The sequence below is a fragment of the Mus caroli genome, unplaced genomic scaffold (assembly GCF_978045245.1).
Source record: "Mus caroli unplaced genomic scaffold, Mus_caroli_1 scaffold_3, whole genome shotgun sequence".
Taxonomy (NCBI): domain Eukaryota; kingdom Metazoa; phylum Chordata; class Mammalia; order Rodentia; family Muridae; genus Mus; species Mus caroli.
Window position 1 is genome coordinate 109,241,914 of NW_028227258.1, and position 27,092 is coordinate 109,269,005.

At 43.4% G+C, this 27,092-nt stretch overlaps 1 protein-coding gene and 1 long non-coding RNA gene across 2 annotated transcripts in view; one reads left to right on the forward strand and one right to left on the reverse strand.

Moving 5' to 3' along the window:
* Lhfpl6 (LHFPL tetraspan subfamily member 6) overlaps positions 1 to 27,092 on the reverse strand; it is a 205,520-nt gene that overhangs the window by 78,751 nt on the left and 99,677 nt on the right. The window lies entirely within an intron of this gene.
* On the forward strand, positions 9,612 to 10,752 carry LOC147005644 (uncharacterized). The gene is made up of 3 exons (XR_015046627.1): positions 9,612 to 9,736; positions 9,951 to 10,088; positions 10,241 to 10,752. It is a non-coding gene; the product is annotated as an uncharacterized LOC147005644 (long non-coding RNA).

Here is a 27,092-nt window from a genome sequence, read left to right on the forward strand (position 1 = left end):
GCCTTGTTGGAGAAGGTATGGCTTTGTGGTGATGGGCTTTGAAATCTCAAAATCCCACACCAGGCCCAATGTGATGGTTTGAATGAAAATGAACCCCCATAGTCTCAATGGGAGGTGTGGCCTTGTTGGAAGTATGCCACTTGGGGGTGGGCTTTGAGATTTCAAATGTTCAAGCCAAACCTAGTGTCTCTCTCTTCCTGCTGCCTTCCTGCACTCTAAGCTACTCTCCAGGACCATATTCACCTGCTGTGGCGATAATGGATTAAACCTCTGAACTGTAAGCTAGCCCTACAAAAATGCATTACTCTTAAAGAGTTGTCTTGGCCATGGTGTCTCTTCACAGCAGTGACGTTGACTAAGATACCCAGTCTTGAGCATTCTCTCTCTACTTGCAACTTGAAGATAGATGTGACCTTTAAGCAACTGGTCCAGCACCATTTTTGCCCGCCACCATACTTCCTATCATGATGTTCACAGTCTGACACTGTTAGCAAGTCCTCAATTAAATGCTTCTTTTTATTTGTAAAGAAGAAGAAGAAGAAGAAGAAGAAGAAGAAGAAGAAGAAGAAGAAGAAGAAGAAGAAGAAGAGGAGGAGGAAGAGGAGGAGGAGGAGGAGGAAGAAGAAGAAGAAGAAGAAGAAGAAGAAGAAGAAGAAGAAGAAGAAGAAGAAGAAGAGGAAGAGGAGGAGGAGGAGGAGGAGGAGGAAGAAGAAGAAGAAGAAGAAGAAGAAGAAGAAGAAGAAGAAGAAGAAGAAGAAGAAGAAGAAGAAAGAGTAAACTTTCAAGAGAGTAAACTTTAGAGCACACGCAGGCTGTTTACGACCCACCTTTTTATTGGAACCATTTTTAATTCAAGTTCTATTAGCATACACCCTGACTGCTAACAGTTTCTTTCTAGTTACTCTCACCCAGTAAGGAAACACCAAACAGGGTTCATTTTCCTCTTTGATCAGCTAACACCCTTCACAAACATTCCAAAAGACTAAAATATATTCCAACACTTTCTGCTAATTATTGGGGAAAAGATCCTATCTCAGCGTGGTAATGAAACTATAGGAAACAGAAATGAAAGATGACAGAAGATGCCAGCGGATTTGTGTAGTGCTGTTTGGAGAATCAGTATGCTTAAGAAATGTTTTTGGGGGCTGGAGAGATGGAGCACTGACTGCTCTTCAGAAGGTCCTGAGTTCAAATCCCAGCAACCACATGGTGGCTCACAACCATCCGTAATGAGTTCTGACGCCCTCCTCTGGTGTGTCTGAAGACAGCTACAGTGTACTTATTTATAATAAGTAAATCTTTGGGCCAGAGCAAGTGGGACCAACCGGAGGGAGCAGGGTTGACCAGAGCCAGCAGGGGTCCTAAATTCAATTCCCAACAACCATTTGAAGGCTCAGAACCATCTGTACAGCTACAGTGTACTCATACATTAAATAAATAATTCTTAAAACAAAAACAAAAGAGCCATGCCTTTAATCCCAGCACTCCGGAGGCAGAGGCAGGTGGATTTCTGAGTTCGAGGCCAGCCTGGTCTACAAAGTGAGTTCCAGGATAACCAGGGCTATACAGAGAAACCCTGTCTCAAAAACAAAAAAACTAACAAAAAGAAAGAAAGAAAGAAATGTTTTTTGACAAGAGCCATGATCCAAGTGGGCATGGATCTCTTGGAGCCCTGAGAGGATCCTGAGTCGTTAGAGGAACAAAATGTTTCTACGGTAAAGGCATTATATACACCTCTATCAAGTTGAAAGGAAAAAAAAAAAAAAAACAACATCAGACAGCTTAAAAGAGGTCAGCAGACTGGTACCAGCTGGTGCCATCCTTACTGGGCTACTGAAGGCCTGGAGGTAACTCAGAAGATACCCGAGGTTTAATTCACACAAGCCTCAAAGGAAAGGAAGAGCAGCATGGAAATCTGCTTGAAAGCCATCTTCAGCCCTTCCAGATCATGGAGTACTCCCAGAACTTAACAAAGATAGCTTGCCCATCAAAGTGAAACTCTTGAAGAGGAAGCCAGCTAAGCCCAATTGTGAAGGGATAGCCCAATTCCAAAACACAGCCTTTGGCATAGAGAAGAAAAAGAAAGTCACACACTTTATGACAAGTGTCATTCTCACAACAATGAAAAGCAATGAGGCAATGAGCCTGCACTTCTCTGCCAGTGGAGTCTCCTCTCTGTTACAGTGTGGGGTGACAGAGGACTGTGCATAGACTCTCATATGGACCTAATTATGATAACAGCAGATGACGATCATCTCACACACATCCGCCCTCTGTGCCTCTTTAAAAATCTCTCCTTCAGACACTCGGGGTTGCATATCACAGACTCATTTCAAATCAAGGAATCAGAGTAGCATCAAGTGTATTGGCTACGACCACTCCTCAATCATGGCCACTCTGTCCTATTTTAGGATGTTCATGGTTTGCCTAGCTGGCCCCGTTCTCCATCCTACTAGCCAACCCTGGGCTTTTTCCATCTACCTCCTTTCTCTGGAGAGGATGACATCATTGCTATTCTACCAAAAAGGTAATACACTTGTGTCACAGAGGCAGCCTGCAGAAAAACTGAGATGCCAGGAGCAAAGAGTCTCCCTGGGAGCCTGACCTTTGCAGGCTTTTTCTGCAGGGCAGGCGGCTAACTTCACTCAACTACATAGACCAGGCAGAGAAACACACAGAGCTCTTCTTATTGTCACCTTACCCTGGGAGCTGAGTCATTTTTTTTTTTTCACTGAAAAGATTCCATTTTCACAGACTTTCCTTGATAAACAACATCCAAGTGGGCATGGTGACTCTAGCTTTAACAAGACTAACTTTGTTCAAATAAAATACCCAAGAAGCCTATCGTTGAATATGCATGCAGAAAAAAAAAAACGTAGGCAAATTAAGGAAGATTAATTAGGCCACATCAATTTTAGGTTTATGCAGTGTTTGTAGTTTTCTTGTAAATAAGCCTGAAGTATATCATGATTCACATTTAAATTCATGCCTTTCATCTTAAAAAGCAAACAAATTTTATGTATCATTTTATAGTGCTCAATTTTTTAAAAAACCCTATGGTAATATTTGGCTTTCATTAAACTATTTGAAATTGGGAAGACAAGTTACCTCTGCTTCAGCCTAGAAGCTGATATTTGAAGAAGTGAAAAATGAGGGCAACACACTGAGTAATGGGATGGTCTCTAACTCCCTGGAAAGTGCCTTACTTGAAGTGAGCGCCTTCTCTCTGCTAGGACAGCTGTGCTTTCCTTCATTCAACCTTCAACACCCAGAGACTGTGGGACACGGACGGCCGAAACATATTTCCCAAGACTAGATAAAGATCCAGTAAGCAAACCAGGAAATGATGGAAGAAGAAATATCCAACTTCCTTTTTGAAACCCCAGACCTTCAGCTGTGAGATAGCTGGACGAGACGCAGCTCAAGGCCCAGCCTAGGAGTTTTGAGAGTCGATGATATGCATTGCCTGAACATAGTTCTCTCAGATTCTTCTCCTTCAGTCCCCAAGCAAATGCAGTTGATTTTATAATTATTGACTGTGCTGAATGGTGCTGCCACTTTGCCTGATCCTTGGTTATGGTTTATTATTTTTTAAATTAATTAATTTTTTACACTCCACATTCCAGTCCCCCCCCCCATCTACCCTCCAACTACTCCACATCCCACACCTCCTCCCCAACCCCTGTCTCCATGTGGATGCCCCCACCCCCCACCCCACCTGATCTCTAAACTCCCTGGGGCCTCCATTCTCTAGAGGGTTAGGTGCATCATTTCTGAATGAACACAGACCCAGCAGTCCTCTACTGTATGTGTGTTGGGAGCCTCATATCACCTGGTGTATGCTGTCTGTTTGGTGATCTAGTGTTTGAGAGATCTCCGGGTCCAGGTTAATTGAGACTCCTGGTCCTCCTACAGGATCGCCCTTCTCCTCTGCTTCTTTCTGCTTTCCCTAATTCAACAACAGGGGTCAGCTGCTTCTGTCCATTGGTTGGGTGCAAATATCTGCATCTGACTCTTTCAGCTGCTTGTTGGGTCTTTCAGAGTGTGGTCATGCTAGGTCCCTTTTTGTGAGCACTCCATAGCCTCAGTAATAGTGTCAGGCCTTGGGACCTCCCCTTGAGCTGTATCCCTCTTTGGGTCTGTTGCTGGACCTTCTTTTCCTCAGGCTCCTCTCCATTTTCATCCCTAAGTGGGGTAACACAGACCCAAAAGGATGTGCATGGTATGTACTCACTAATAAGTAGATATTAGCCACAAAAAATAAAATAAAATAAAATAAATAAAATTAGTACAGAATACCCAAGATACAGTCCACAGAACTCAAAAAGGACAACAAGCTGAAGTGCCCAAGTGAGGACGCCTCAGTCTCACTTGGGAGAGAGAAGAAAGCAATCACAAGTTGGGAGGGAGGAAGGGACCTGGGAGGGAAAGTAGATGTGTGTGTGGGGGGAATTGGGGGACAGGGGAACTTGGTCTGGTATTGGGTGAGGGAAAAGGACTGAAGCCCTGAGGGACAGCAGAAAGAATGGAAACAGGCAACCTCAGGAAATAGGAGGTTGGGGGGACCCTCCAGAATGCACCAGAGACCTGGGAGGTAAGAGACTCTCAGGACTCAAAGAGAGGGACCTTAGATGAAATGCCAGACAGTAGGGAGAGGGAACTTACAGAGCCCACCTCCGGCAGGAAGACAGGCCATCAAGTGAGAGATGGGGTTGCCATCCCACAGTCATGTCTCTGACCCATAATTGTTCCTGTTCGAAAGAATTACAGGGTTGGTTATGGTTTAAAAAATGTTTAAATTGAGAAACTAAGGAACATTTGATCTCAAGCTACCATTATAACTTTAAAATTTATTATTGTTTATGTGTATCTGTGTGCAACATGCACATGCTGATGTGAGGATGCACTCGTGTGGGTGGAGGCCAGAGGATTTGGGGTGTCCTGCTCTATCATTGCCTACCTTCTTCTTTTGCAACTGGCTCTTTTTGATGAACCTGGAGCCAAACCGGAAGCCAGCAACCCTCGTGACCCTGCGCCCTTAGTGCTGGAGCTAGAGGCGCGTGCACAGCCATGACTCAGTGACCCTGTGCCCTCAGCCTTGTACAGCTTTACATGTGGGTGGGGAACCAAACTTAGCTCTTTCCGCTCATGTGGCAAGTGTCTTACCCACCAAGCCCTTTGCCCATTCCTCATTATACCTTTCCAGTGTGACTTTGTTGCAATTATTCTATCTCTGTAGATCAGCCTAAGAACCCAGCAAGATGAAACTAGGATACTAGGGATGCACAGCATCATCTGATCTGGGTGGGAACTCTCATGTCTTTTCTCAGCAATGTGTCCTGGAGGGCTGCAATCAAGAGACGGCAGAGATGGCTCAATGGTTAGGAGCAATCGTTGCTCTTGCAGAAGACCCAGGTTCAACTCCCAGCACCCCAGTGGTGGGTCACATTGCCTATAACTCCAGTTCCAGAGCGTCCATTGACCTCTTCTGCGCTCAGCTGAGGGCACTGCATGTCCATGTTGCACATACATACAAACAGTCAAAACATTCACATACATAAAATAAATCCTTAAAGGAATAAGAGGAACGGTCATCAAGGGCTACCCAAGTATGAGTTGGTTTTACTTAAAGTATAGTACTCAAATCCTTTCTGAAATTTCATTTTAACATTACTAAAGAATATCTCAGTAACTGGCATTTGTGGACAGAATGGATGTATAATTATACATGTCCATTGCTCTTGGTTTCCTAGTGATACTGTTGTAAAAGACAGAAGGGTTTCACACAATGTATGTAATTGCTGGCATTTTAAGTCATTTGGAAAAAGTAAAGCTCTAGCACTTTTATATGTTATTATTTGCTTCCCCCCCTTTATTTTTCCTTTGAAGGGTTTGCTAATAAGAGTTTAGAGTCTTTCAGATGTTGTGTGTCTAAACGATTTAATAACATTTACTGAGTATGCAGCGTAGGCCTGCTGGAATGGCTGCAAATGTCAGAAGCAGCAGTCTCAGCTTCCCAGAACTGCAATCTGGGTTAGTCATTGAGGAACACAGGACATGGGAGTGCCCACAGCATACTCTGAGCTAACTCCACACATGCTTCTCCCAGATCAAAGAAAAAAAAAAAAAAAAGAAAGGGTAGTGGTGGTTTTAGTTCCATAGGTCATCAATGCTGATAAGATAACAAATGTTTATATTGTTTAAAAAACAAATTATCCTTGTGGGTTTGTTTTGTTTTGTTTTTGCCAGAAAGAATGACTCAAATCCCAAGATTCCAGGAGTTTCATTATTTCTAGAGAAAGCAGACATGTTTAACCCAGCAGCTAGGAGGAGGCCGGTCCAGAAACCAGGGTGGGGGAAGGGGGACAGTTTATGGGAACAATAAACTGGTTTTATTTAACTGGGGAAAAGCTTTGAAGTCTCCTGTTACTTCTTGCGGTTGCTGTAATGTATTTATCAAATGTTAGGAAGCAGTTACTTCATTGGCTGTAATCATCAGTGATAGTGTGTGAGAAGAGAGAAAGAAGAGCTTTCCGGAATACAGCTAGAGCATTCCATAAATGAACAGAATATATCCAGAAAGCAAAGAAATTATAGAAATTTCATTACGTTTCTGATGAGCCCTATCATATGAAGCAATACTCCCACTTGGCCATGAAATGCACATCTTTATTTCCTAAACACTCAAGGCAAGACATTGATTCTTAGAGTTGCCCTCAAGGTTGAAGGTTCAGAAAGCTGCAGTCTTTCAAAGGTATTAACAAGGCAAGAAGAGGCCAGTGTCGATCAAGGGATGGACACACACACTTTTTGAGGGCAAATACCCTAGGTGACATATCTGAAGTCACATACAGTCAAGTGGCAACTTCCTGAAAGGGCTTATTAACCAACCTCAGCCAACCTTCCTGGGTGACTTACAGAGTGAGGAGAATGGAGGTCCTTGTGGAGAACTGTGTCTGCTTGTCCAGACTTCAGACTATGACGAGGATGCCTACTTATGTATTTCACTCCATTCCCAGCCTCTGGTCACATCACAAAGCAGAAGCACACGCTCATTTTTATAAGCTGAGGAAAACGAAGGCATCGACAGATATCTCCTTTCCGGAACACACCTCAGTGTGTTAGTGTATCCCTATAACCAGCAGCCTCAGGATCTTGGACAAGCCCAGGTGTCTTACTGTGGTCGTTTGCATATGATTGGTCCAGGGAGTGGCGCTGTTAGGAGGTGTGGACTGATTGGAGTAGGTGTGACCTTGTCGGAGGAAGTGTGTCACTCTGGGGGTGCGTTTAGATTCCCTTCTTCTAGCTGCCTGGAAGACAGTAGATTGCTCCTGGATTTCTTTGGATGAAGATGTAGAACTCTCAGCTCCTATAGTGCCGTGCCTACCTGCATGCTGCCATGTTCCCATCTTGATGATAACAGACTGAACCTCTGAATCTGTAAGCCAGCCCCAATTAAATGTTGTCCTTTATAAGAGTTGCCTTGATCACGGTGTCTCTTCACAGCAATAAAAATAAGGCAGTGAGGGTTTCATTGCTGTGAAGAGACACCATGACCAAGGCAACCCTTATGTATAAAGGGTCAACACTTAACTGGGGCTGGCTTACAGTTTCAGATGTTTAGTCCAACATCATCATGGTGGGAAGCATGACAGCAAACAGGCTGGTGTGGTACTAGAGGAGCTGAGAGTTCTATATCTTGATCCAAAGGCAGCAGAAGGGGGCTGTTATCTGCAGGCCATCAGGAAGGGACTTAGATTCCACATTGGACAGAGTTTGAGCACAGGAGACCTCAAAGCCCACCTACACAGTAAGACACTTCCTCCAACAAGGCCACACCTACTAATAGTGCCACTCTCTATGGGCCAAGCATTCAAACACATGACTCTATGGGGGCCATAGCTGTTCAAACCAGCACACCATGGGTGGAAAGGATTACAGAGTCCTGGTGTTTTCACTGAGTTTTATCTCTGCATCTCAAAAGCAAATTAAGAAATAACAACAAAGCTAAGAGCTTCCTTCATAGGCAGAGAGAGATGGAACAGATGCAGCTCATGTTCTGAGGATATTACAGAGAACAGAGTCAAAGGTCAGAGGCCTCGGGCATCAATAAAAACAAAAAAATTAAAACAAAACCTTAAGTTAAACTCTGAACTATATACTTGGGACATCAAATGACTTAGTGAGTTTGTTCCACGGGCACACAACAAATCAGTACTTTGCTGTTACGTGTTTCTGATAAAATGTTAAGATAATCCAATGGAGGAAAGGCCAGACATGTCAATAAAGGGGCTGGAACAACCACACAGAAAACAAACAAAATGACCTCATACGTGTTAAAAAATGTATTCTACATCTTCTAAGACTCTAAGTAATTTTAAGATTATGAATCTCCATGTAAAAATAAAACTATAGTAAAAATATCCACGCTGTTTGGTTAGACATGGATTGCTTAAACACAAACTATAGAAGAAAGAATTGCTAAAATAGGTTTAATCCAAATTTTAAAAAAAAAAGTTTATTATTTGAAAGGCAGCTGGGAAAACAGAGGCATAAGCAGCAGACTTAAGAAAATATTTGCAGTGCTCTGTTCCTCATATTGCTTAAATCCCCCAAATGTATACAGAAGTCTCACAGTTTAGGAAAAGAACACATTCAAGAAGGAGAGAAATGTCTGAACAAGGCCACCACTAAAGAAGGCCCCCAAATGGAAATTCTGCCCTCTAGTTAGGAATGAGATGACAAAGCCTCTACCACACACCTACAAGCAGACTCTGTTTCAAAAGGCTTGCAGTTGTTAAGCTATGGGAAGGACATGTATCATGCGGCACTCTCAGACACTTCCGTCGAGGATGCAAAATTATCAACATATTCCAGAAACTGGAATGGTAAATCCTTGTAAAATTATAGGTATGACCCAGAGAGTCTATCCTTAGGAATATACTCAAGGAAAACAAAGGCTTGCTTACATTTGCATAAAAGAAAAACCACAAGACAAAATGCACACTAAGGAGAAAAGACCACAAGGCAACCTTCTAAGGTGAGGGAGGTGCTTTATATACCAAGCAACTGCACACAGTGGCAGATCTCAGAGAAGCTCACCATGGCCTGCGTGCACTGCGCTGAACCAAGTAATGCTTCGCAATCTCAACTTCAATTCGGTAAAGATCCCTCTTTATTTGCTGCTCATGGGCACAGAAAACAATAGGAACGTAGTATGGAGTAACAGCTGAGACTAAGGATCATGACTGGAAGCCGAGACCCCAAAATACAGAATGTAGATCAGACAGACTACCTTCTCTGAAGATCGTCCAGGGGCTTTTATTTTGTAGAAAAATAGTCTTGACTGAATAAGGGAGAAACAGCTGAGTCCTGTCACAGAGTGCTCGCTCATGACAGTCCACATCAGTAATCCTTGGAGACAGGGAAAGGGCAGGGAGGGACAGGATGAAAGGAAGACATCAACAGAAGAACAGGAAATAGGGGACGACAACTAGAAAAGCACAGACTCTGTAATCTGTAGAAAACTGCCTGGCAGGGAAAGAGGTCATGAAGCTGGGACAGTGCGAGGAGAAATGGTGGAAGAGAAGGCAGAGGCGTGAGAAAGGTCACGAGGGCCCGGCAGAAAGAAAGCAAGGAGACTCAAAGCCAAGATGAGCCAACAGAGAGAGAAGAAATGAAGAGAGACACAGACTGAAATTAAAGAAGGCGGCAAGGTTTACATCTGGAGTCAAATGTGAGCTATGGAAATGCCTGCAGATTATTTTCCCATAAAAAATAAAACAAGGAAATGCCAAAGAAATAACGAGAGGAATTTCTTCTCAGATAATTTCAGTACGATCTTGTTCCATCTATGAAATGTAGCCTTTGGGGGATTTTTTTTTTTTTAAACTCAGCTTAAATCAAACTTTGGTCCAATGATTTTTACATTTTAATGATTTTTTTTCAAGAATCTTTTAAAATGTTTAGAAACGATGCTGTGCTGAGAAGCGGAGAACCAGCAAGAGGGAGACGATGGTGGAACCAATTTGTGCTCTACTCCTAGTTCTGTCAGGACAGCGAGACGGGCGCACACTGGGGCATCTGCGGTAAGGAGATACACCTTGCCAACTTCAATGATTCCACTTAACTCTTTTCCTCTCACACCTTCCTATGTATCTCCCTTCCCTTAACCCCTTCCTCCCTTTCTCCTCCCCCCATGCCCTGTTTCTTCGTTCCATTAAATGATGCTTTGGGCCAGGCTGAACACTCCGCTGCTGCCAAGGACACAGAACCACAAGCCACGCAGCGCTGCTAAGCACTTGGACTTGCTGGACGCCAGCTAGAGCTTCCAATGCTTTGACGTAAGAGGGAAGCAAGTATCAGACATTCTGTCCTAAATATTAATCCTGTCAGAGATAAACGCATGTTTTTCTTTCCTGTAGGAACATCAGCCTTTTGTATACAACATTTTTTCTAGTTACACGCTCTTATTTATCTCTACGTTTCCTCAATGTCGTGTCTTCCATTTCAGCCTGAAATTTTAAAATACATCCTGACAAGAAAGCCTGGGGGTGCTTTTGTACTTGAGGCTGTAAACACAATCATGGGAATTTAAGGGCAATCGTTTCTGACACCATCAAAAGCCGCACCGACCTAACTACAGACACCTCCAGAAAAGCATGCTTTGCTCCGCCAACAACGTGGTATGCTAGAAATCACTTAAACTAGGTTTGAGACTATCCTAACTGGTATTAGCATCACAGCCCTCCTTTCAACTCTCCTCAGAAGGAACATGAAATAAAGTTGTTTTAACATAACAAATACTATACCTTTATATATCTTAATCCCTTCTCTTAACTCTGTGCTATTCAACTCATCCCTGAAGGATCTGTGGAAATTTCTGGTTTTACCCTGTGACCAATGGATCTCTGCCAATTAGCAGGTGTTCGATGAAAACTTTTTAAGAGATGTATGGGGGAGTCATATGCTATACCTACAGAGGCTGCCAAGCCTCAGAAATAGCAAAGCTCTTTGTTGGACTCGAGATTCATGGATTCAAGGTTGCTTAGCTAAATTGAGATCATGAAAAGTCTTCTGGTTGAATGAGAAAGAAAGTCCGATCTTTTTCCTTTGGCTTCTGCCCCAGAAGGTTGCACTCAGTTTCAAGAGGGGACATTGAAGGGGGCCAAACAGAAACATGACAAACAGCTGACCTAAGACTCAGGCTCTCTCTCAGTGGTCCCTGATTATAAATAGCAACTGGTTCTTTCAAATCACTTAGTGCAGAGCCCAAGGTAGCATTTGTGGGTAACTAGTAAACGGGGCGTGGTTATAGTGCAATTGCAACTACTGGTACTTTCCGTAACAGGGTTCCTGAATGATGTGTGACAAGTGAATATTATTTCATAATTCACAACCCATCTGCAGAGCCTAAACACTATTCCTGATGGGCTTGGTGGTGAATGCCTGTAAGCCCCTCACTGATGAGTATGACCCAGGAGGAATCAAAGTTTGATGCCACCATAGGGTACATAGCAAGTTCCTGTCTCAAAGCAATAAGATAACAAAGTTACTCTGTCTTAAACTTTTTCTTATCCTGTGACATCATCAGGGACAGTTTCCATACCATTCAGGGATAGCCTCCCTACTGGGGTGCACTCATAGTAGGCAAAAGAAGAGACGCAGGACAGTCTTTATTAAGGAAAAGATCTATCTGACCCCACTTGACACTAAGAGAGAGGAAGAGAGAAGGACATAGGCAGAGGTGTTAGGATTTAGAAGCACCTTGGCGGGTTGGAGCCAAGGTTTGCCTCAAAGAGAATATACCATGCAAGTTCTCACACAATAGATTTACTGGGAGAGAGGGAAGCGAAAGGCCATCTTGGTGTGGGGACATGAGAGGTAGTGTGGAGAGAATATCATGTGTATTGTGTGGGTACATCACTTGTCAATTAAAAAGTCTATGCCCTGTGACTTTGACAGGAAATAGAAGGTGTGACATCAGGGAGGCAAAAAGAATGCTGCCATAGAGCCAGGAGCAGAAAGATCTACCCTGGAAGATGTTGGAGACAGATGCAAGGTACCTGAATATAGATAACCAACCACATGGCAAAAATGTAGATTAAAATAAATGGGTTATCTTTAGTTATGATCTAGTCAGAAGAGAGCCTAGCTCTATGGCCAAGGTATTTGTAAACATATTTTGAGTCTGAGTCTTATTTCTGGGAGCATGAAACCAGGAGGCAGAACCAGGACTAACTTCTACAAGGTAGAGACATACAGACAGAAAGACAGACTGGAAGACAGAGAGGATGCGAGAGAGTCATGATGTTGAGAGGGACCTTTTAAAGGGTGTGAGTGTTACAGCTCCTAGGGACTGTGGAAATGTGCTGTGCCTGGCAGTGCCAGGTGATGATGTGTCTGGTCCCTGAAGGGCACACTGGTGGAGTGCCTGATTTCTAATAAGAAGGATGGGGCTGTCTCCTGAGTGTTTTTATGTTGGAGGTGTGGTGCCAATGAATTATACTAAGAGATGTTTTGAGTTCTTTGTTTTGGATTTTCAAGACAGAGTTTCTCTGCATAGCTCTGATTGTCCTGGAACTCACTCCACAGACCAGGCTGACCTCAAACTCAGAGATCCTCCTGCCTCTGCTTCCGGTGTGCTGGGATTGAAGGTGTGTCCCACCACCACCCAGCTAGATGGCCATCTTTTTAAAGGAGTGTGCCTTAAAGCATGCAAATTGGGTTACTGGAAATATTGCTCTGAGGAGGATTACCAGTGAGAGAAGGCTGACAACAGAACAAAACAAAACAAAAACCTAGCTGCTCTCCACCCTCCAGGCTTCTTCAGGTATGGCTTAGGGTTTTACTGCTGTGAACAGACACCATGACCAAGGCAACTCTTATAAGGACAATATCTAATTGGGGCTGGCTTACAGGTCCAGACGTTCAGTCCATTATCATCAAGGCAGAACACGGCAGCATCCAGGCAGGCATTGTGCAGCAGCTGGGAGTTCTACATCTTCATCTAAAGGCTGCTAGCAGAATACTGGCTTCCAGGCAGCTAGGATGAGGGTCTTACGGCCCATACCCACAGTGATACACCTACTCCAACATGGCCACACTTTCTAATAGTGCCACTCCCTGGGCCAAGTTTGTACAAAGCATCACAAAGTGCTTCCTCCTCTCTTGTGGTACCATTCACCACCAGACCTTCCCCTGAGGTCATATGAATAATGGCATAAATCTTGGACTTCTAATCTCTGAAACTGAGCTAAATGAGTCTCCCTCAGGCACTGTGTTCCAGCAACCAGGAGAAAACCAAACCAAACCAAGGCCTAACAGCTTGAGAAGCCAAAATAAAATCTACTTAGAAACCTGCTGCTGGCGCATTTCCCCTATGCAAAGTCTCAGCCCTACATCTAATGGTACACAATCTTTCCTAAGCTTACTACAGCATTTGCTAGGAGTTCCTTATTGCCTTTTAGAGTTAGACACCACACAACAGACAGCTTTGCAATGGGAAACGAAGCCACATAATTTTTTCCTAGGAGACTAAGTCAGCAGCACCCATCACAGCGCACAGCTTGACAGAGGTCTCTCTGTCTGTGAGTCTCCTGCCTCAGTCAAATGTACCATGGGAGGAGTATGTTATTCAGTTCTCTGTGTTTGAGAGCAGAACCTCAGCAGCTCTTCCCTTCTCCCTTTTTATCTTTCTCTTCTGAAAGACTGGGGATTGGGGAAGGCAGTATCTTAACACCATCTTTGCAGGGAGAAGAGGTAGTCCAACCTTTAGATACATGTCCCCAAAGGCTTATTTATCTACACTAACTGTTAAGCTAGGACCTGAGCCTCCAAAGCACCATTCCCTTAGCAGGGCTGCTTTTAGACTCTGCTACAATCTCTATGCTTTGGTGACTAGCCGATGTTTGATGTGCATACTCCTCCATGTTCCGTATTGTGTCTCTGGTAATGTTTAGCAAATCCCAAATGTTTGGCTTTTGCTCTCAGCCACGTAGTTGTCAAATGTTTTAATGTCACAACCCTCTCTGTAAATTAACATTCCTGAATTCTACCATCCTAAGACTTCTAGGGAAAGGGAACAAGCCTTTATTAGGCAACAAATAAATGTGACACACTGTGCTATGGACTTTCTGTTTAGGGCCTCTATGAACTGGAGAGTAGATAGTGCTGTCAATGGTTTATATATAAAGAGACAAGTTCAGATGAGCCACAGGGTAGCTCTATAGATGCAGTCTTTCTCCACATCACCCACAAGAAAAAAAAAAAAAAAACAACAGATTCCATCATTATTATCAGCTCACAGCAATAGACTATCAAGAGTGATGGGCTGTAATGATTCTGGTTATAGCAACAGCACACAGTCCGTCAGCACATGCTCACTGCAGTTCACTCACTGATGAATCTGACCAAGAAATTAGAACCTCGCATGACCGCAGTCTTCTCTAGCATCATGCCTATAACCACCTCCCAACTATCAAATCCCACCTTTCACTGTAAATTTACATACTTTCACACTGGGCTGGAAGCAGGCACAGCTGAGCTAAGGGATAAAATTCCGTAGAAAGTGCTCAGTGGCGAGCTTGGTACAGGACTCACAGGAAGAAGAGTGGTGTGCATGGCAGAAACATAGCCTGTATAAAATGCTCTAATCTCTCCAAAGCGCATACTGACACACTGCAGAACTACATTTATTGGGTAGGGATAAAGGTCACCCTTCACGTTACCTTAACCTCTGTGTAATGGCTGTGATAGCCCATGAATCAAGTCCCCACGTGGTAGAGAGACTCCCCGCTGCTGGGTAAATGTCTAAATATTTCTGTTAGGAAGTGTCGACCAAGCAAGTCAGGATTGAGAAGGGCAAGGAGGTGTGGATGCTCACAATTCTTTCCTGTAGGGATTCTCTTGCAGCAATTGGTGTGGTCCATTGTGCTATACCCAGACTGTATGTAAGTTAGCAGATCCTGTTATGGATTGTAGATATATGACACTTTGTGTCTAACCTGATCCTCCTAACCAGTAAGCTTGTATCATCTCCAGAGATGCAAACTGAGACAGCATTATCTGCTAATGCCAATTAAAAGCAAATGCCTTCATTTTGATGAGGAAACTCTGTTGGTATTGGCAAGGCTCTGTCAGAAGTGGTGCTCATAGCTCACCCACTACATACACTCCATGGAGCACAACCCACCAGGGACCGAGAGAGCCATGAGCTAAGCAGATGCCCAGAGAGGCAAGGTTTCCAGCGGACCTGGGACCTGTGCTTCTTTTTATGAGTTCAAAGATGAAACAGATTGCAAATTTGGACTCAAAGGAATTAATGCAGTTAAAAAGTCTCCAGATTCAACACAGACATACCAGTGAGAAAAGGTGGCTGCGGCAAGCGGGAAGCACTATTTTAGTGTCAATTAGCTCTGTCCAATGATAACCCTGATATATATATACGTCAGTGAATTGACAGGTTGATGCTGGGAAATTGGTTCATATAAACTCACAAAGGTTAATCACCATTCCATATTTGCCCTACCCATACCCATGAGATAAAAATAGCTATCTGGAGACAGAAGCTAAGTGAAGCTGAAGGTAAACCCATAATCATAATGGTTGCTAAGGCCTACAAGTATCGAATTTAGTGATCTATAGACATTGATTCTATGTGAGAGAATGTAAGTAGAAATGTAGATTAAGACTAAGCTGTTCTCATATATACAATACATATAATTTATACATGCACAAGCTGAATTTTTTTCTATGAAGCCTGTTAACTAATAAAGGTGTAAGCTGGATATGATTTTTATTATTATAACATTTGACAAGCCCAATAAATCAATAGATAAATTCAACTACCAGGTAAAATTCATATCTTCTGTCAGACCTTAGGTGTTTTTCAAAATTATTTTTATGAATATAGATGTTTTGTCTGCATGGATATCTGTGTACATGGATGTATGTGCACACTTGGTGCCCCTGGAGGCCAAACGGTAGAGTTAGATACCCTGGAACTGAAGTTACAGACGGTTGTAATCTGCCATGGTAGTGCTGGGACTTGAACCCAGTTCCTTTGAAAGAGCAGCCAGTGATCTTAACCACTGAGTCATCTCTTTAGTCTCCATGTCTTCATGTCTTAATGTGGGGTTTGAATATATGGATAGAATGGAAATAAAGTATATGATCTTTCTCAGAAAATTTGTTTCTGTCCTTAATCAATGACATACATATGAGGAAATGCATCCTTTGCTGATATTTCAGCTAATTAGCCTGCTCTGAGGTGTCAAACTCACACTCCAGAGGAGTCCTTCAGGCTGTTCCGTGTATAGTTTACTTGGGAATTGCTGTCTTGAAACCGGGGGCACTTATTAGCTAACGAGGAACAAAGGGCCAATGATCTTCAGGGATGGCTGCTGTCAAACATCATAAATCAAAGACCACTATTGACTGACTAACTCGAGCAGCAACACAGACTTTGTTGCCGTGGCAATAACCTGAGGGTTGAGACTGTGGTCCCCCGCCGGAGTCCTTATTCTCACCGGATTTCATGGAAACCAGGAAGACGCAGAGAAAATCTCCACTGTTTTACTAACTTTAGCTATAAAGTAATAACTCTCTGCAAAATTATTCTCCTAAAAAATGTTTTTAACCAATGCCAATGTTTAAGCTGACCTGAGAGAATAAGCAGTCACATTCCCACCTGTAATTAACAAGATGTGTAGCAGGACAACCTCCGCACAGAACGTGGGGTAGGCTTCAGAAATCCTGCTCCTGTCTATGCCTGCGGGGTCCAGCTGACTCCCTCATTTAGCAGCTCCTCAACACCTTCAAAGCTTCACAGTCTCACCATTTCCATAGTTAAAGAAACTGTCTTGCTAGTCTTACATCATATGCCACCAAACTGCTGATTGCAGCCTGGATTCCCAATTCCAGGAGGAAAAGAGGAAAAGAGGACTTAGAGTGTAACTGGACAGGGTCACTGGGAAAGGACAAACTGCAAAATGACTTGTTAATGCTTTTCTCTGGAGATACCTGAAGTTTCCAACTGCTGGGATCAACAACCAATACAACACACCATATCTGTCTCACACTGACTTCCGGGTGTGGAATGTCCATGTGGCCTCAGAGGGCAGAAATGGCTCATTGAGTCAAATGTCAGAAGGAAAGGAGGTAGCTGCCCAGTCTGAATGCCTTTCACTACCAGAAGGCAACGATGACCCACTGAGGTAAATGTTTGTAGCATTCCTCCCACGGCTCAGAAGATCCTGTTGACATGCCCTAGGACCCTGTGAACTCATTCTGTGTGTGGATACTGGGTTGAGTTTCATGGTCTTTCCTGGAGCACTGCTCACTTGGCCTTTGTTCCCTTTGGAAGGTCCTCCTTTGAGCAGGGATAGCTGTACCTGACAGGGAAAGTCCACCTCTTTCCGTTTTTCAGCTCTGTATCAATTATGAGGAGACGAGATGTGGAGACACAGTTTAGGGACACTTAAAATGGGTGGCTGATTTTCTAAAATTCTCTTACTATTTGGCCATCACACTGCCCCAGCAAGTGAGAATTGCAAAGCTTAGGTTTGCACTGCAGGCCAGGGAGCCATCCCTTCAGCTACATCTTTATTTGATATCAGCATAAGTTACATTGAAAAATACTGGTTGTTTGCTGGACAGAGGCAAAGAACTGCTGGGTATGTGATAAAACCATAAATGTTCCCGTCACGCTTTGGTAATTTTCTTCCCAAGAGTGAGCTGAATGAGAACAGAGGGATTGGTTTTATCTTGCTCCAGGGAGCTGGTAGATCATCTGATATTGAACAGTTTCTTGAGAGGAGGGAGGGGGAGGGGAGGAAGAAGGAGAGAAGGAGGAGAGGGGAGGAGGGAGGGGAGAGGAAGGGGAAGGGGAGAGGAAGAGGGAGTGGGAGGGGAAGAAGGAGGGGGAGATGGAGAGGGAGGGGGAGAAGAAAGGGAAGGGGGAGAGAAAGGGGGAGGGGGAAAGGGAGAGAGAGGCCGAACTCTTTGACTGAGTCGAGTACCATGCAATTCCTTGACATGATACTCTTCATCCCTGGCCACGTTCCAAAACCAACATCATGATCTGTTCTCCAAAGTCCATCAGGACTGCTCATCATCAGAAGGAAATTATCTGAAAATTGTTTCCTGATCAAAACCATCCAACTGCCTTTACCCTGTCGTTACCAATCACTTATGACTTCCCTATCCGTGATAAAAATTCTCAGAGGAAACTGAACTGAATCGTATTTCCCTCATCAAAAATCCAACCCTGGTTTCACAAGGGAAACAGTGTCATGAATAGACTGTATGTTTCCTATTTATATGGCTAGAAAGGTGCTAAGGTGTAAGAAAAAGTCTATAATGGGGCTCAGATTCTAACATTCCATAAAAAAATGCCTATGCATGCATTGTTTCCCAAGGAATATTTTAGCCAACTTTATATACCCCAGGATCATCCATCCTATTGATATCTGTAGTGGCTATTCCTGGTTGTCAACTTGACTTATTTGGAATAAACTACAATCCAGAATTGGAAGGCTCACCAGTGACCCTTATCTGGAGGCTTGGAGATCCTTATCTGGATCTTGGTATGGAGATCTTGAGCCATAGTGGCTATGGATTCCAGAAGATTAAATCTCCGAGTTTAAGGAGATTTAATCTGGGTTACACCTTTTATCTGGGATTAAAGGTGTGGTGGAACACACCTTTAATCTGGGCTACACCTTCTGCTGGAGACAATATAAGGACATTGGAAGAAGGGAGTCTAGCTCTTGCTCCTTCTCCTGCTTGCCGTGTGAGACTGAGTAACTGCTAGATCCTTGAACTTCCATTCACAGCTGCGACTGAAACATTGTTGGGAATTGGGCTGCTGACTGTAAGTCATCAATAAATTCTTTTACTATATAGAGACTATCCATAAGTTCTGTGACTCTAGAGAACCCTGACTAATACAATATCCTAGGAGAAAACCTCTCTCTATGAGATTTTAACTTTAAGTTTCTACAGTAAGACATCTCTCTTTTTTTTACATAATCCATTTCTTTTCATTTATGCACATGTTTGTGTCTACTAGTCTATATACGCATCAATTGCTCTTAGAGGCCGGAAGAGGGCATTGGATCCCCTGGCGCTGGAGTTGCAGGTAGTTGTGAGCCTTCCTGTGGGTGCTGAGAAACAAGTCCAGACCCTCGCCAAGAGCAGGCAAAGCATCTAACTGCTTAACATTAGCATTGCTTAACTCATGGCAGGAGCTTTACCCTCAAGGGTCTCCTGTTGGACTAGCTTCCCAGCATGCCCTTGGCCTTTTCTCCCATCCCACTCATACCCTCCACTGTACAATACATTCTCTTGATGGACAGCTGGGAAGGTAGTGTTTCAAACACTCGGGAGATTCGGGCCATTGAGAAAGTTTAGCTCATGGATTTGGGCCATCGTGGAAGTTCAGCTCGTGGCTTCTTTGTCACAGGCATCGCTGATTATTGCTCTCCTTCTAGAATCATCCTGCTCACAGTCCCTTGGTACCTTCTCCCCTTTCTTCATTGGTTTTCACTACTATGACGTATGGAACATAAGAGATTCCCAGACTGTCTCTTCCTGAGAGTAAGCTCCATCTTGCTACCTCGCTCATGAGACAAAGTTTTGCTTCCTCGATGCCCTTGAGCCAAGTAAGTGGATGACATAGTCAAGGCCACAACTTAACCATGAAAACCATCAGAGATATATTAGGTCCCATCTAATGTAGATTAAGTAGGTTAGTAGAATGAACTCCTAATGAACATTGGTAGAGTGGGCTCCATCCATCTCCTTACCAAGGAAAGCATAGCATTAAAGGGTAATTAAGTAATTTCAGAGTATGTGATGAATGTCTTTTTGAGTTTGAGGCCAGCCCTGGCTCCATAGTGAATTCCAGGTCAGCTAGGCTACATAGTGAGACCTTATCTCAAAACATAAATGAAGAATGCATACGTAGATAAGATATAGAGTCAAAATAGGTTTGCTAGAAAGAAAAAGTCCTTTTGTAAACATTTGTTAGACTCAGCAAGACCCCTCTCCTTTAGTGCCTTTCCCTTATCAGCTATAATACCATACACTGGCTGTAGAGATGGCTCGGTTGATAAAGTGCTTGCCACACAGCCTAAGGACCCAAGTTCCATCCCTGGTACCTGTGAGAACAGCAAGGCACAGCTCATGTATCTGTAATCCCAATGTTGGGGAGAAGGACAGAAGGATTCACCCACAGATTACTGACCAGGTAGTCGGTCGGCTTCAGGTTCAGTGTGAGACCCTGAATCAAAACACTAAGATAGGGAGCCATTAAGGAAGATATTCAAAATTAACCTCTGTGTGTACAACCCACAACACACACAAGTTCACATATACAAGCTCTTATACGTCCATTTACCCCAATACACAAAAGAACAAAAAGATTAAAGATAAGCAAAGGAATAACATCCACTATATTTAATTTGCTAAGAAAATTCTTGTCAAACTTAGAATAATGAGCTTCATTTCAATTTTAGTAATATTAACAATTTATCTTCAGTTTATATTCTGTTTTCCTGTAGTGTATCACTTTCCTATGTGGTAATTAAGCATCAGCTATAAAGATCTAAGTTAAAAAGAAAACTTCTCAGTGACAAACACAGACTTTGAAAAAAAAAATCCTAATCAGTCAAAATGAAATTCCCCTTTTTTTTCGGGATATAATAGATCCCAATCTATCAGCACACACATGCTCCTACCCTAGCAAGCAGAGGGACCGGTACCCCCTAAGCTGATTGTCCATGATATATGGATCCGTTATTCACAATAAATTGATAATACTGGGGTAAACATGTCAAGCGATGGAGGAGATGGTTTCTGCATCCACAACTTGGCAAACTTGGGAGATGACCATAAGGGGACTTTGAATAAAAATAAGGAGACTTTAAAGGAAAAACAAAACCACGGATTTCAAAACATAGGAAAGAGTGACGCAGATGTTAGGTGATGCTTTTAGTTAATGCGTTGCATTTGCCAATTGTCACCTTAAAAGCAGAGCTCTACTCTAGCTGCCGCAAGCTACATACATACATTCCAGGGATACTTCTGAAAGGAGGTAGGGAGCAGCCAGAGAGAGCCAAGAAACTACTCCCACTACTCCATTATGGCAGGCATAGAAGCCTGATGCCGAAGGATTTACCCAGATCATCTGAAAACAGAGGTTTTTCTGGAGGAAATGATGCCCCGTAATGAGCCTCCAATCACTGAAGGATGCAGACAGTGTGGTCAGAAGAGGACATGAGTTTCTATTATTTGCACCTTTTTGCCTTTAACAGAGCTGAAGTCAGCCATCCTCTCTATTTTGCCTGATGCTGCTGTTTCAGACCCTCAGCGTTTGTCCTGGAGGCCTCTAGGGACTATGAAGCGTTGATACCTTCTGAAGGGAGATTGGAGAGGTTGGTTCCTGTTTGATGAGAGACATGCCCTTGACTGAACAACCCTCTAACTACACACAGCTCATCCAGGAAGTCCTGAGAGACGGAGAGCCATTTAGGTCCCCTGGTCTCAAATTCAGTCTTCAAGCCTCTGCCTCCCAACCTCACCTTTAACCTCTACATGCATCTATGGGCTGCCGAGTTGGCCTGTGCTATGTGTTACTACTTATTCATGTATAGTTACTGATTCTGGAGTCCCGCATGACCACAGCGATTACTTACAAGGTTGGAGCACAGGACTCTGAGAACTGCCCAGTTGGGCTTGGGCTATGTATGATTACTAATGTATAGACAGTTACTATGTGTGCTGAAACAGCAAGATCCGAGGCAGTAGGTTTGGAGAGACACTAACCAAGGTTGTTGAACTCATTTTTGTAGCATTAGACTTTATTCCTTAAACACACAACTTTCAGGGGATCTAACTATGACTGCCATTCCCATTCATTGTAAAGTTAACTTCAACGAAAAAGAATCTGACTCTAGTTTTAGCTCACTGCCAAATCATTGTCAATTTTTCCTCACACAATGGTGGAGAGAAAGTACACAGAATATATGTACTCTAGGCAGGTATCACAGGGGGAGGATAAAGACTCCATGTAGAAGAACAGAGGCTCTAAAGATGAAGCAGATGAGGCATGACAGAGCATTGCATGACAAGAACCTGGCAGCCTTCTGGCTCTTGACTCATCTTTCTTTCATCTTCTCTCACTGGGTCCGGTCTTGTGGTTTATAAACACACCTTCTCCTTGTGCATCCGTGTCCCCTTTGTAGAGACTCAGTCATCAGCATGGGAGATAGGAGTCAGATGGTAACAACTAAAAGCACCGATACCTTTTAAAAGCCCCCTTTCCCCCTTAGTGATTAGCATCTTTGCAATGTCCCTTTCTCACTCCCACAACTGTAATGAGTCTGGACACAGAGAATGCGCCCACTTCCAGCTCTCTTGGTGTTTTCATTGTTACATGCTCTGAGCCTTGAAATCTGATAAACAGAATGCAGCTTCTGTGGGGTTTATTTCCGAGGGATACACCATGCCTGAGCAGTGAGAACGGGAGCATTTCTTTCCTCTCAGCGAACACAGTGCTCTTCCTTTCTCCATCAAAAGCAACCCAACACACCAGTATTAGCCACTCTGTCATAGTTCCGCACTGTGCAGGCAGCAACTGTGGGCTAACAGGATCAGCTTGAGCAAAGCCACAATGCATCTGCAGAGTCAAGCTCTAAAGCTGCAGGGACACAGCTATGTGTCCTGGGCTGGCAGGTGGTAGTAGAAGTCCCACAGAGTCCTCCTCTTGAGCAAAGTTCTAAGATGACCTAGGCTCTCTTTATGTAAATGTAACTTTTATTTGCCAGATGGAATTGTCATCTCAGAGGCTTACTACTGAATACACTCACCCTTTCTAGTTCCCTCTGAACTCTGGCTGGCTGGTTCAACTCAACTGTTCTGGCTCACACTCCTCTCCAAGCTGACTGATTCAAACCAGCGTCTCTCGACTTCTCAATGAATTGCTCTGCTTAGCCTCAAACTAACAATGGCAATTGTTCTAATCTCTGGCTCATTCTTGTCTTCTGTCTCTGTAAAACTGTCCAAGGAAAACTGCCTTCTCCTTTCTCTCTCTACACTGCTCTTAAATAGCCTCTCTTTCCTGTTCTTCTGAGAGATGGGCATAACCTGTTTCTGACTCATTCTGTCAAATCTTTTTCTGATTCATCACTTTGTATGCCCCTCAATTAGACTTCACTTTCAAACATGACTGACTGCTTCCTTCTACAAACTAACTTTACCTTCATTGTTAGGGATTAAAGGTTTGTGTTAAGAGTATGTCCGTATTCTAGCCAGAAAGATTAAAGGTGTGTCATTCCAGCAAGATCACATAGACCTAGAAGGTCTTTGGATATGATCCCTTGCCAGAGAAGCTATGTTATGGGATTAAAATTTTTCTACACCTTTATATCTGTGATTCATGATGCAAAGGGCTCAATGAGACCTCCCCTGACCCACTTGAATAGGTACACATTAAGAATATCAGGTAACTAGGGAGACGGCCACCTGTTATAAAGTAAGGACAATAAAAGTCTCTCTCTCAAACACATCACACACACACACACACACAAGGTTATTACCTACCATTCTAGGCTATGATGTATGGTACAACCTTGTAGGTAATTGCTGTGATCATGAGGGACTCCAGAATGAGTAACTATACATGCATTAAGTAGTAACACATAGCACAGGCCAACTCGGCAGCCCATAGATCTCAAAGTCCTGTACCTAGGGGTTAGAGGTGATATTGGGAGGCAGAGGCTTGAAGACAGAATCTGAGACCAGGAGACTTAGATGGCTGTCAGTCTTTCAGGACTTTCTGGATGAGCTGTGTTCAGTTAGAGGGCTGCTCAGCTGTAACTATGGGAGCATCTCTTATCAAACAGGAACTAACCTCTCCAATCTCCCTTCAGAAGGCACCAATCCTCCCTCGTCCTTAGAAGCCCTGGAGAATGAACAGCAACCACAGCACAGGTGATGAGTGGGCATCTTTGTCCACAAAGCTACTCAGATGTGGTTAATTTCTCCCAAGGTAAGTATGTCTGTATTGGTTCCTCTTCATTACCAACTTGACTGGATTTAGAATCTAAATTCTAAAACCCTTTTTGCATGTCTGTGAGGGTGTCTGGAGAGGTTTAACTGAGGAGGGAAGATGCAACCTGAATGTAGGAGTCCAAGACTGAAAACAAAGGTACAAAAGAGAAACTGAGGCGCTGCTTGCTAACTGTGGGCACAGTGTGGCCTGCTGCTTCACACTCCAGCTACCTCATGCTCTAAGCAGCCCTGGGCTCCAGCTGCCCCCTCTCCAGCTGCCTCCTTCCCCACCTCCAGATGCTTCACACCCCAGCTGTCCCCTTCCCCCTCTCCAGCTGCCCCACACCCCAGCTGCCTCCTGCTCCAGCTGCCTCACACCCCTGCTTCCATGCCTTTCCTTTAGGATGGACTGTATCTTCTCAACTGTGAGTCAAAACAAACCCCTTTCCTCTTTGACTTGCTTTTTATCAAGTATCTTGCCACAGCAACAAGAAAAAGAAATAGTTAATGCAAGGCTCAATTTCAGTTATTTCATTAGATTTCTGATCCACACTGTCAAGCCCAAGGACAATTTATTTCAGATATACTGACTCAGTCTGCCCTGCCCCCTGACCCTTGTTTGCCAAGATCTCTGCTTGAGTCGTTTTTTAAAGGATCTGTTACAACAGACCTGCATTCAACAATGAAGTAACTTTTCTGCAGGTATGGGTAGAAAGTGCAAAGGAAAAAACAAAAAGGTTATTTAAAATGCATGCATGCCAAACACTAGTCCAGTACTGGTGAAAGTGGTTTGCCAAAAGAACATTCCAAATGGCTGAGTGGCCCAAGTGAGGCCGTTCCTAAACAGTGGCTCTGAACAAGAACCTTCATAGGGCTTGTAAATATCAGCAGGGAACCTCGTGGCTTGCTGCTGAACTTACACCAAACTCCCCTAGGGACAGATTTATAATCAACAGTCAGAAGTGCAGTGTGGAATCTTGGGAGAGAGTGATATTTAAATCAATTTAAAATTGAATTATCACCAATATGTTGGTGTCTCCTTTGGTTCTTCCTGTATTGCTCCAGAGGACCTGAAGTCCGACTTCTTTTTGTTAACTCTTGCAGAAAAACAGACACACAAGAAAGACCATCCTAGAACTAGATGGTCATTTAGTAAGTTTCTAGTTACACAAACTGTCCTCAATATATCGGGACTGAGACTGGAGAGCTTTGCCTATGCAAACACTCAGCCACTGATTCCGGAGCAATGGTGGGCACTTTTATCTCCTGAATAGGACGACAATTGGAACATCAGGAGAATTTGACCTTAAAGCTTTTGCTTAGGGTTATGTTGTGACTATGGCCCCATTGAGCCACAGTAGGGAACACTCTATACCTTCTGGTGATAATGACATACAAAAAGGTTTATACACGATTACTTTAGGAAGAAAGAAAGGTGCCACAGGCCTGTGGTAACAACCCAGCTTCCTATTTTGTGGGTTTAGACGGCAACACAAGTTGTTTTCCAGACTCATCGTGAACCTGTCTTTATCTTCTTATTGTCCTTTGAACTGAGGCAATGTCACTTTTCACAGGAGAAGAAATTTGGCACGTTGAATAGGTAGCAGCTTCTTATATCTGGATTTGGCTTCTAGTTCATGATTTGAAATGCAGTATTATCATTTTTTCTCCCATTGTTTAAGCGACTCTCTCTTTTTATATAGAAAACAATACTTTCTTTCCTTCTTCCTCACCCTCCTAGACTCAAACCATTAAGTTATTCTGACTTTTTAAAGTATTCTTAGGTTAATTTTAATACCACGAAACACAAAGGCTGAGTTGGCTCTGAAAACAAACACCTATTGAGCCGTTTCACATGAGGCCTTGAGATACATATTGGCTAGAGGAGGCAGCAAGGTGACATCTCTGCTCACAAGGGCCTGTGGATGGGTTGCAGGGACAGGCACAGGCTACAAACAGCAGCAATTCTCCTGATGTGCAATGTCTTAACAGCAGGTGGGAAGGAGAGATGGGACAGACTGTGGGGAACCGATGAGAGCCTCCCTGATGTCCATGGTAGATCTGGTCCTTCAAAGAAGTAATTCATTTTGCAGTTCAGTACTCCTTACATTTTGCATTGAGCTTATTAAAAATAGAGCCCAACGTTGCTTTTTGAGAGACTCATATATACCCTAGCTCAGATGTGACCCAGAAATCTGGGCTTCCAATGTGCTTTCCATCTGATCTCTTTCCAAATGGCCCCAGGATTCTGCTCAGAGAGCTACACAGCAGATGGGATGGGGAGTTGGGGTGGGGGTAACATATCAGGCAGAAAAAGCCATCTGGGAGAGAAGTAGGCCACACAGGAATGGGATGTATGGGAAGCTGCAGTGAAAAAGTCCATAGGCTGAGTGGGGCCTGATCATGACTTCTTACTTACCACATGCAGGAGCTTAAATATGACCCTAAGCTATATAATGGCATAATGTGAATGAGAAATGAGATTACATGTACCTAATAACCTCTTAGCACTTATTTTAGCTGATTCACAAATACGTGAAGATTGAGCCAGGCATGATGGCATATGCCTATAATCCCAGCATTCAGAGGGCAGGTGGACCACAGTTTTCAGGCCAGCCTAGACTACCTAGAAAAATAGCAGGATTCTATCTCAAAACAAAATAAAATGGAAAAAACGATAATAATTTTAAAAACCCCAAGCAATCAGTATTTAACCAGAAAACAAATAGAAAACCAACCACCATAAAATTGTACATATCAACAGCGTGCCATATGATGGTTTGATATAGGTATGAATCCTTTAATGATTAGGTCAAGGTAAATATATGCATAGTCTATTGTCTATGTCACTATTGTCACTTATGGCGGAAACCTTGAAATATTGACTTCTAACCTTTGTAGATTATTCCCTGTATTGCCCAGATGTGTAATTACACACTGTTACCCATCACTCCTGACTGAAGCTTGGTAGTTTCAGAGCAGCCTTTTCCCTTCCTCTGTTCTCCCCAGCCCTTGCTCCCCTATGTTCTTACATTGAA